Source organism: Stegodyphus dumicola, chromosome 12, assembly GCF_044657685.1.
Source record: "Stegodyphus dumicola isolate Sdum_Otavi_A_Nest chromosome 12, ASM4465768v1".
NCBI classification, from domain to species: Eukaryota; Metazoa; Arthropoda; class Arachnida; order Araneae; family Eresidae; genus Stegodyphus; species Stegodyphus dumicola.
Genome location: NC_140779.1, coordinates 101,106,718 through 101,119,163, shown reverse-complemented (window position 1 = coordinate 101,119,163; position 12,446 = coordinate 101,106,718). Strand labels below are relative to the sequence as shown.

Below are 12,446 nucleotides of genomic sequence, written 5' to 3'. Positions count from 1 at the left end.
ATTTTGACTTATCCCCTACACTCCACACCTAACTTTTGTTTCCCTTTCAACAGATCTATTCTATGATTCTTAACTGATATAATGTATAAGAAGTGTTTTATTTCGACTTTTAGTGCTATTTTGGTTTGATTTTAAGAATCAAAACATCTCCACAACTTTTTCCTTGATGAACAAACTTGAATCTCATCGTACGAGAACAGCGACACCTGACGGTAATTCGAATCACACGTCGAAAAATTTTCTATTTATTTTATTTTTTTTTTCAATTTTTTTTTTTTTTTTTTTGTGGCACTCAACTACAGCGTTACAAACGTAGTAAAATGTCTATCCGCCAGATGGCAGCACCATGCCTATGAGTCTTTTCCAGAGTTCCGGGTGACGCCGAAGCCATTTCCGGTGCGCAGGCCAGGCAAGCGCAAAGAAAAATGAGGGAGGGTCGACACCGAACATTTGTGTGTGTCTCGTCGATCAGTTCATTACAGAACTATTCATCGTAACGAGTCGCGTTCACCGTGTTATGCTCGTTGCATCGCAACTTGTGCGTTCCGCTGCTATCACCAGCCGAGCGTTCTGCAGATAGCAGCTCTGTTTGCTACTGAACAGACATCTTGTAGTACTTTCGGAGTTAAAACCGTGTTTTCCCCCTCTCTAGCCTCAACAAAGCCGAAGATCCTTACGGTCTAGGCCTAGCTTCCAATCATCTATTCTCTTACATCAGAATTTCTGAGATTTTTGCAGTGTCAACTTAACTTCAAAAAAACTCACTGGATTGTCTTGTTGAAAATTTCTCTGTGAACTCATTCGTCGCTTACGCTTGGTGGATCTTCTCGAAGTCAGGTAAGTTTTTAACAACCTTTGTGCGTTGTTGACATGACAAGTGGTTTGGAAAAGTGTGGTCAGTTGCCCTTGAGCGATGCATTGTTGTGGAGTGTCACACTTAAAACGCGGCGTCTGTTAACTCGTTACGTTAACCACAGTTGGATTGTCATTGGATGATTTTATGTGATGGTATCGTTTGTTGTGAAAGATAAGATGTTTACTTCAGATAACCAGCTTATATCGTACTGAGAAAATCAGCTACAAATAACTTAATTAGTTTCTTAAAACTAATACGGATACATTTTATGGTGATAATTCCTAACGCGTATAAAATGAAATATTTAAAATGCATTACAATTTCATTGAATTATAATTAAGTTGTTTAAAATATTTATTACAAAATAGGGAAACATATTGATGAAATTCAGGAATACCGTGCATTTAAAATGCTGAGTAAACAAAGAAAAGATCATTTAAAATTATGTGTAATAAAATTCCAAAAATGTATGTAATTAATTTTTTTGTGTGAAGTAAACTTAAGAGCTCTGAAATTATTTAGTACATTTAACGTAGCACTTAAGAAAATTAATTAAGAATTTGATATCTGTATTTTTATATTTATTTTACAAAACAAGATAGTTTTCCATAATGCCTTTTATACATTAGAGGTAATTTACAACTTCATATAATACTACAACTTTTGATTCAATACCTGTAAATAATGTCAGAAATATATAAACATGTCTAGGTGATGAAAGTTTATTATTTTAGGTAGAGAACAATTTTCTTACCAACAAAATTGTATACTTTCCATAGTAAGTAAGTCATTGAATAATCTGCCATATCTTTCATATTTTGTTAATGTATTAATGAAAATTATATATATATATAATTTTGTAATAAGCTGGGAATGCTTAAAAAGGGCTATTATTTTATGAAATTAATGTTAATATATAATGGAATAAACTACTCACTTCAAATACATTTGTATTCTGTTAAATACTACTAGAAAACAAATCAGAATTCTTCATATTTGGTTATATTTTCAACTCTTTGTTTATACTAACTTTTGAATTATATCTTTCTTGTAAAGAATATTTTGATCAAAAGAGATATTCTTATGTAATCAGGAAAAAATATGCTAATTTCTTCATAAATAATACAAATTTTATTAATTTTATAAATTCCATCTCTTTGTCTTAGATACATTTCTTCAAAAATGTAAATAAAAATGGTATTTTGGTTGGTTTCACAGCTTTATGCTGGATAATCATACTCAAAAGTGAACTTTAAGCTGATATATTAATGTTCCCTAATCATTCATATATATCAATTTTAAGAAGAATATTTGAATTCTGAGATTGCACAAATCTTGGTAAAGATTTAAAATTTGAATCTTTCGATTCTGAACCTGAAAAATCATTAACTATTTTAATTTAAAACTTTTGAAAGATTATCTTTATTGATATCTAGAAAAAGCTTCTTTTAAAAAAAAAAGTGAACTGGATCTCAAATACCATATGGCAATGCTAAATACCACATTATTAATTTTCAGGAGAGAATTAAAAAATTCCATGTTTATTTGTGAATATATTAACTCTGAAAATATTCCTCTCTCCTGCTTTTACTTTGATCTAGAAAGATTCTGTAAAACTAAGACATTTGAAATGTTATTCAAATGTTATCATCAAAGTATTTTGGAAAAATGAACCTCAAAATTTAAGAATTTTAATTGTTTATTTCATTGACTAAATTTCATTTGTATATTTTTAAGTTTGTGTTATACACAGATTTAAAATCTTTTTTGATCATAAATTCTTAATATTAAACAAAATTTATTATTTTTTCTTCTGTGAAAGATTTGAGATCCTTTTAAAAAGAAATTTAGAATGTATCGCATCTCTAACCATCCTATTTAAATATATTTTGGTACATTATATTGCATATATCTAATACAGTATGATAGCTGATAAGCTATTTTGATAAGTCCTATAATTGACACCACTATCAGTTCAAGGTTTGTTATTTTAATTTGAAATTATGAACTTCAAATATGAGGCCATATTAAGTTTTGTAAGATTCTTGAAATCATCCAATGAGCATTGAGCAAGTACTAACTTCTGATTTTCAGTGACTAATAGTTTTAAATATTTTTGCAGTACTTATTTGTTATAATTAATTTGCTGCTGCTATTAGGCTGATGCTTTCTTCAAATATATATAAAAAAATTTATAACAGAAAATATACTAAATCTGAAAAATTTTTTGATTACCTATTTTTAAACAGTTAAGTTTTTTAGTATACAGCAATAGGCATAATTAATTTATCTAACGCCTAACTTTTTAGTACATGTGAAAGAAGTGATGTGACACTAAATTTTTATTATTTATTTTCTGTCACAACAATAAATTATAGAACATATTCATTTAGTGTTTAATCAAGAAACATAATTATTTATTTGAAGTATTTTCCCTATGTAAATATTTCTCATACTATTAGAATTTTTGTTTGAAATATTTTATGATTTATTTTATCTCATTAATAATGCTGTGTCTGATTGTTAAGTATAAACTACATTTGATCAAAAACTTCATTTTTTTCCCATGATCAAATGTAGTTTATAGTCGTTTTTAGTTAGATATGCATATATTTTTCAAAAATAGGTATAAAATAATTGTTAGGCATTGAACTTTATTCTGATAATGAAGTTGGCTTTCTGTGGCTTCTTTGATATTTAATCATGCGACGGAAGCTGCTGACATGAAGCTGTTATGTATGTTTCACATTGATGCATTTGAGGTGATATATCTTTTTAAAAATTCAATAGCTAAAGTCAATATTCATTATTTGGGTAATGCTAGTTGAAAGTTTTATTAGGAGCTTACTGTTTTTTATTTAGTATGCCCATTTACAATGATTTAAATTTCTTTCTGTGTAAAAAGTAATGGAAGAATTAAAATTCACATTTATTAGCTAAATAGTTAAATTAAATGCTAAGCTATGGTTAATGGGTTCAAGACGTGTCTGACTTAAGAGAAGTGTATTTATGGAAGTTTTTTTTTTTTTTTTTAAGGTGCTGTCTTGCATAAGCAACCTGTTCCAAATACTTTTTTTTACCGGATTTGCAACTAAGATCAGATAAGGTTATTTTAATATGGCAAAAGATATAAAGGTTATCTGTGTAAGGGAAGGGATGCTTTCATGGAGAACTTTAAAGGAAACTGCCTCATATTCACATTACACATGAGGAAAACCAACCATACATCCAGCCCATTCGTCTGGCTTCAAACTGGGTCAAACTATCAATATTCAAAGGTCTAAATCACTTGGCTATTGGTTGGGCAGACTTGCCGGTGAAAGACATGGAATTTTTTCACCCGTCCACAAAAAGATGTAGATTGTTCTTATCTTTTTAATCAATCAGCAACTTGAATCAAAACAGCAGCTCTATGGTTTCTATGTTGGTAACCTCAGAAATCTGCAATGGTTATTTATTTTTCAATCATGCAAAGGAACACAAAAAGTTATCCTTTCCAAACATTTTCGTCTGATATATCAACTTTAAAAGGAAGCTAGTTCATTACTTACACTAAGAGAATCCGTGAAAATACCCATTCATCCAATTTATTTCACCAAGAAAATGGGATCGAAATTATCTCTGTTTGGGTGTTCTAATTGCTTTACTACTAACAGTTTGTTAATCAGAAAGAATAAACTGCATATTACTATTCAGATGCATATGCACCTGTGTGCACACATACCTGCCGGTGAAACCTTTAGTAAGAAAAAAATCTGAATAACACCTGTAAATAAATAAAAAAAAAAAAAAAAAAAAAAAAAAAAATCCAATTAAAACCATATGTATCATATGTTTCAAATTTTTTGTAATATTGATTTCTAACAAATTCCATTTTCTTCATAAAATGATAAGAAAATTGTTTTCAGCTAAAATGCTTGGTATAAGTATCATAACACGTATTAAATTTTTTATTCAATTTTAACTTGAAAATAGAAAATTCTTTTGATTGATTATGCATTCTATGTTAAATGTTCGGTTATCTGTATTTATTAATGCAAACCCATCTCACTGCTCAAGTTTAGTTATTAAACTAATATACAAAAATCATATGTACTGTATTGATTTTGACTTAATTTAAACAAAAATACGGATGCATGGAAATCACTGTCATTAGTTTAAAATCTTTGTTTTAAAGATTTTGAAAATATACAGTTTTCTTAGAAATTTATGTTTTAAACTAATTATGATTGCTTTTATTTTACTTGTAGCTTTTTGTCATTGCTTGCTAGGATATAAATTTCCTCAAAAATTGACCTCTGGAGAATTAGTCCTTTACACTAATTAATAGGAGCAGTGGCATAAATCCATTTAGACCCTTTGTCAAAACTAAATGGAAGGGAAAATGGTACTTACGTACTATCCTGTCGACTGAGAAACTGTCGCCAAGCAGCACAATTTAGTGCCAGTTGTGTATAAAGCATGACACCAAAGCACACTCATTACATCTGTGCTTTCGTTTCCTGTAACCCCGGCTGATTCTCGAAAAGCCATTTTTAGTTCTTGTAAACAGAAATACAAATTAGCCATTATGAATATATATTTCCATTTAGTAAAAAAGTATGTGATATGTGTGTGTTAAGAGAAAAGGATTAACAAAATTTGGTAGTAATTTGACATAGTTGGTTTTTCTTTATTTCACATAAAAAATGTTTGGCATTCACTAAAATAGCTTTGAAAGGTTTCTTTTTATCCTAAGCTACAGTTTTTTGCCGCTACATAAATTCCTTTAAATACGATTTAATATGGCGTCTTGTGCCATTCTGAAGAGCCTCATACCTGCTCGATATTTTGTGTATTAATACCGGAATGGGCAAATTGGAACACTGGCAGTTACTCAGTAATATATTATATTTTTGTAAGAAACTTAATAACATCACCTTCATTGTTTAGTAGATCCAACAGACCCATAATCAAACTATAAACTCAAGAAAGAAAAAAACTGTGCAATAGCAATTAATTTGTGTTATGGTGTCAAAATTGTCATGGCGAATTAGGCTTTTTCTCCCGTAATACATAAGTAATTAAAAAATAAGTTCAAAGGCTGCACTCGTTTAACAGCTGGTCAAGAGAATAACATCTAAGGGGAAAATAACAGTTGGATATGAACGACAAAATAATAACCGGTTGGAACCACTTGCAAAAGTTTTGTACTTATAAGCATTTTAAGCAAAGCTTCCCGTAAAATCCAAAGACCTTACAAAATAGTAAAAATCACTGAAAGCATTTTTACCAGACACAAAAACAAAGTGGGCCGAATGCTTTCTCACCTGTAGCTATTTGGTGGACTGTGCAGATTGACTAATGTTTTATTGTAAAAGTTGCGGTTAGGAATACAGCTTCGAATTCTGCAGAAATGATTAATGCAATTTTGGCAGGATTTCTATCAGTTTGCATGGTTTGATTGTATCCAACTTTCACGACTTACATTTAACTTACACAACTTGCGTATAAATACATAAGTACTAGAAAATTAAAAACTAAAGTGATTTAATGTAGTGTTATAAGAAAGACCCTAAAAACTAAAGTGAGGTTTCTTAGAGTTATAAAAAAGACCCTAGAATCTAAATTGATTTCTTTTGGTGTTATGAGAAAGAAGTACACAAATTAATAATTTTAAAAAATGATGTTGTGCGAATATAAACTCAGAAATATTTGATAAATGTATTTCATAATTGTATAATAAAAAATGTAAAAAGATGCAAAAAGAAATGAGATCAAAACAAATTTTAAATTTCAGTATATTATTGTGTATTTCTGTCACTGCTTGGATTTAAAATTTTAACCTAATTACATAAAAGTTCTTATATCAAATTTTATTAATGGTTACAAAAAAATTGATTTTTATAATAAAACAATTTTCTAATCTATTAAAATGTGCAAGATCACATTGCAAGTTTTTCCCTAAAAAAGAATATATGTATATATTATAGGGAGAGACAGATAGTTAGGTAACAGATGTGAAGAAAAGAGGAAATATCTTCTAGCATAAGCATTTTATTTCTTACTTGGAATGTGCTCACATTTAAATTTGTTTGTTTTTCTATTTGTTTGTACAGATATATTCTTAAAATGGGAGGGGGGCAAATATTTTCTGAGTTACTTTATAGTGTAGTAAATTTGTGGTAAAATTTAAACAAAAGGTTAAATAATGATATATAATAGGTGAAATTAGCATTGTTAACAGAGTAAGCATTCTGTTAGATCAGTGCTGGAATATTGATTTTAAAATAAAATATATTTAATTTCAAAATTTGCAATTTTTCATGTCATGTTCAATTTGCCTTGAGGAATCAGTTAATTAAGTTAGAATAATTAGAGGAAAAGTTTAAAAGAAATGCAGCAAAAAAAAAAAAAAAAAAAAAAAAAAAAAAATGTGTATAATTTAATAGGCCTTATAAGGAAGTCATGCCATGTCTAAAAAAGACCTTTTCCTCCCAAAAAAAGTATGCATACACATTATGTTACTGATTTATTGTTTAAATATTCTGCTAAAAATTTCGAAAGCTGTGTCCAGCAAGAGGTGCAGTTAGTTAAAACAAAAAAGGTGTGCCCAGTTTCAAACACGCGCTGCCTACGATTTGCACTAATTTATATTGTTTAACTATTTATTATTTACTAGTTTATATCCAAATTATTTGGAGATTGATAAAGTTTAAATTTATGAAAGCTCATGAGATTTTAGGCTAGAAATATTTGTGTTTTCATAATGGTATTTATTCACTGTATATCCTTCCTGGTATATCCTCTCTTCTAAGTCCTGGTATATTCTAACCTTTCAAACCAAAAACATAAAAGCGTTATATGACGCAACCTATCTAATCTGCGTTTAATCAAGAAAACACCTGTCAAAAATAAAAGTGCACGTGTTTCCTGTTTCATCTTTCAAAATACTCGGAACCGACGTGATAAGTTTAGCGAAGGTTTAATGTTTACATTCTTTTTCGAACTCTGAACTCATTTCGTCAGAAAATCACAGTTCACTTCTACTCCCGAGATAATTTCTCAAATGTCCTAACGCTGTAAAAGTCTGGTATGATTACAACTGGAAATGCAACGTGAGATCTTCTAGCCTATATTTTCGGTTATCACCGCCAAGACAAACAAACGAAAAAAAAAAAAAGACTTAACTACTCATTGTTACTGTTCGTTGAGCTCTTTTTATTTTATATTAGATTTTTGGAGGGCCATTTTGTTATTAGAAATTCCAGTTATTAAAAAGTTTTTTAATTTAATAAAAGTTATTTGATCATAACTCTTAACTAATTCGGTTGACTTTTGTGAATTAAATATCACTGGAAGAATAAGAGTTAGATTACGTGTTTGATTCTTGTTTAACGCTAATATTAACATTTTCTTGAATTACTTTTTTTAATGTTTTCATTTTGTAATATGCTAGCATATTTATGCCCTTTACAGACGAGTAAGTTTTTGAACTACTGAGTTACACGTCGTTGCCAATAAAGTTATAATAAATGCTTAAAATTTAATAACCAGTTGCGGAGTTTTTGAAAAATTTCAACGAAAAGAAGTTTTTTCTTAAAATTGCTGGGATTTCTGGCGCTAAACATATGAAATGGTTTTCATTATCAACTTTTTAATTGTTCTAAACATCCTCTTCTTTTCGGTAGGTCCACGTTTTCGACTCTGTTTCAGAATAGACAACCATTTTTTTTTTTTATTTTTATTTTTTTATTTTAAAACATATCTTCTTCTTATCTCAAAACTTTTTTTAACCTGTTTTAGAAGCAATACCGCATTTCTGCGCTCATATTTCGCGCCTTTTTAAGCCATCTTTTGTTAATCAAATATTGATATGCAAAAAATATGCAAATTTCGAATGTAGGCGTATGCAAAGTGGTCATAAAAAAAAAAAAAAAAAACCTTCTCATATACATGAACGCCTAGCGGCCTGTCCGCTCAACCATTCGAAATGAAATTTCAAGTATTATTATTTGAAAGTATGCGCTCGAGATTGTGATGATTTAAAACAATAGAGCTCTCACAGTTACGGTTACAATGAAAAATTTCTAAATTTTCGAAAAACAACATCTACATTTTTCCAACGCAAATTGATCAGCGCATTCATAAACTATAAATGACATTGGAACGACACACGTATGACGGAAATTGCCGGCATAAAGCATTTGGAAAGAAGAGCAATGCAAAGGACCAGTGACAACACAAGAAGAGAAAGTGGAGAAAATGCTGTTGGAATTATAAGTTTTCGACGTGTACAATGTTTCAAGATAGTAACCTCCTGTGAATCTGCAGTTTCGTGGCCACCGCGATCTCCCGACCTCTCTCGAAAAAAAATGGATGTTGTCTTTCGAAAATTTGGAATTTTTTTCTTTGTAATCGTCAGCGTGAGAACTCTATTGTTTTAAATCAACACAATCTCGAGCGCATACCTTCAAACAACAATTTTTGACATCTCATTTAGGTTTGTTGATCGGATAGACCGCTAGGGCTGCATATATCGGGGAAGTTTATTTTATGACCACCCTGTATAGGAAATGGAATTTTTTCGTAAGGGTTTTATATCACATTTTTATTCGTGCTTAATATAGGTATTGCAGAAGATAGTAGCATATACCGGTATAACTCTACCTTCGAAATTATGTTTTTGACTCGATTCAGTGATTTGAAAAAGATACTGATTTTCTAAGACAAATTTAGTATTTTAAAAAAAAAAAAAAAAAAATAAAAAAAAAATAAATAAAAAAAAAAAAAAAAAAGCGTACTTACGTGTTCCGAACAATTTAAAATTTTCTTCAATAAATATTATGCTAATAGCTTGTTTTTTGCGGAATGCTCAGGAAATAGAAAGCAACTTAGGTTAACTACAATTGCAAGAGTTTTCTAACTAGTAACTACGAGATTTCAGGTTACTACTAACTACAAGAGTTTTAAGTGGGGTATTTTGTTCTGCTCTTGCCAGTTATATTAAATCAAAACATTAAATTTCTTAATTTTTGAAGTTCGATACATTGTTTTTTCTAAACTCGGCTGTTATATTTTATCATTAAGTGTATAGTTATGGTTACCTCTAATCATCCACTCTACTATTCACTTTAAATTCCATCTTTGAAAGGTTTATTAACAAACACGCCAATAGTTATACAATTCATATTACCTGTAGCAATAGCTACTGAATATGTTCGTCTTTCCTGGATAACCTGTTCTCTTTTTTCAGTTAGATGGCTGTGTGTAATATATCAACTCTAGCATTTTCGACACAAAAAATACTCCAATATTACGTTTTTCTAAAAATATTGCCGCTAAATATAGGTAGTTTGACCTGGATTCTACTCCAAGCGAACAGGCTGGCTGCATGGGCTTTTCCGTGGTTTTTTTCATGTGTAGCTTGGATGCAAGCCTGTTGACCTTAGAAAGTCCTCCACGAAGGTATCCCTGCCCTTAGGCAGATAGCATTTGTAAGGTTTATCATAATCAAATAAACCAAACCCAAAAATATTGCATGAAGTTAAGGGAGCGAATAGTCGGTATGGATAAACAGCCGATCTTAGGAAATACAATGATTATGTAAATTGCAGTGATACATCGATTTTCGGTGCCGTCGTTTGTTTATTTACTTTTTGCTTTTCGTGACGGAAAACATAATTCTGACGATTTTAAACCAAATGTTTTATATACAGAAAATAGAATTATAATTTTGTATCATTTAGGTAGTTTACAACATACGTAACACGGACAGAAGAAAATAAAATTCAAGTTCTGATATATTACACAAAATTAATTTAAATATTAGAAATAAAATAATGTTCTAGTTATGAAAACAAATTATAAAAAAAATGTCATTCTTTTTTACCTCCCTCCCCCGCTCCATTTGTGTTTAGACACAGAACAGGTATTTGTACCAAAACGAGGAAAACATTTTAATGTAGGAAAATCATTAAAAATTACAGGATAATTTTTAAAATCAAGTTATAATTAGACTTAAAGAAGTTTTATTGCGGAATTTTTCAATTAGAGGACGTTTTCGCTTTGTGTGTTCCAATGATGCTTTAAGAAATCTACATCGTTAATTAAGATTTCTTTCATATAATGAGCATGAATTTCAAATGAAGCTTCTTATCATTTAAGCTGCTTTATCACTTTACTGATATAGTTCTCTGCGTGTGGTTTTGTGTGTCAGCATGTATATGCGTATCAGACCATCCAGTCGTATAGTTAACTGCTATGTAATGTAGCATGCATTCTCATATCGCTGTTATTGCATAGTAGGTAAAGGTTTAGTTAGTCATAAATTTTTCTTTGCTAGCAAAAATGTATACCGTCAAGCATAATTTGATAAACGAACGCATATTGAATTAAGCATTATAAACATGAAAGGCAAAACATACTTCCAAAAATCGACAGAACTCTGCGATATATGCACACTCTTCATCTTACTTCGCCCACAAGGTTTGAGTGCCATACAGTTTCCATGCCATACAGGTTTTGACCTACGGCTGCTTGCTTTATCTTGATGCAGTTTTACTGATTGATGAGACTGAGTAAAGAGAAGGTATTTCATATTTGAAAATTCGGTTATAAAATATGTTCCCGATGATATGTGGAGTTGATCTTAACACTTTTCTCCACTTTCCTTATTTTTTATTTACCGTTATATGAAAATCTAACAACGATCATAAATCCCTTTGATAAACTTTCTTTAGATTCTCTGAACCCTATTTTAAGAATTTTTTTCTCCTTCCTGATAATAATAAAGGAATCTCTTTTTATTACAGTCAGTTAAAAACACTCAAGATTCGCCATAATAACAAAATTTTTCCATTTTTGTCCGATAAATGTTTCTTATGAAGACGTCTGCAGCGCTTTCTGCGATATGTCGTGGAGAAAATGATGCACATTATGTTCTTTCGTACTTTAAAGGTTCAAATCAGCATTAATAACTTTGCTTAGTGTTGACACTGAGCATTTTAATAATTTTGCAACTGTTCTTTGACTTGGCGGATTTTCTTTTAACATTAAAGAACTTACCTTTGCAACATTCGAAATATTCCGCTTTTCGTTTGAATATGTATATGGAATAATTTCTTTCTACCTGAAACAAACTTTGACTTTTTTTTTTTTTCCCCTTCCTTTCTTGACAATATTTCCTATCGTAGCTTTAGATACCGAAAACCATGGCTTTCACAGCATTTTTAATAACTACATACGATTACGTTTAAACACAAAATAACCTTCCATCCATTGCTTCTTTAAAAGCGCCGTTTTACATGAAAACAAAACTTTCAAGTAGCAGACGATAATTATATACTTTCAAAAATATAATTGCAGTTAAAAAAAAAAAAAAAAATCTAAGCTGAGGATTTTTTTTTTTTTATAGCGAAGCAAAATCATCTAAAAAATATGAGAACAACGTCTTCGTAACATGTTAGATTAGGTTTCTAGAAAATACCGCGTTGTGTGAAACCGTGCTATATAAAACTAACAACGCATAGAAAGAAGCGTTCCGAAAATTTCGGAAAGCAAAATCCTTTTTTTAATGGTTCTCACTATTGCCTTATTTAAATCTAAACTT

The 12,446-nt window shown here is 30.0% G+C and overlaps 1 protein-coding gene across 1 annotated transcript in view; it reads left to right on the top strand.

Moving 5' to 3' along the window:
- Positions 1-405: 405 nt before the first annotated feature.
- LOC118185123 (LIM domain transcription factor LMO4-like) overlaps positions 406-12,446 on the top strand; it is a 380,922-nt gene continuing 368,881 nt past the window's right edge. Inside the window, exon 1 of the mRNA XM_035354926.2 lies at positions 406-837. The gene's annotated coding sequence lies outside the window, so the exon portion shown is untranslated. The remainder of the gene's footprint in view (positions 838-12,446) is intronic.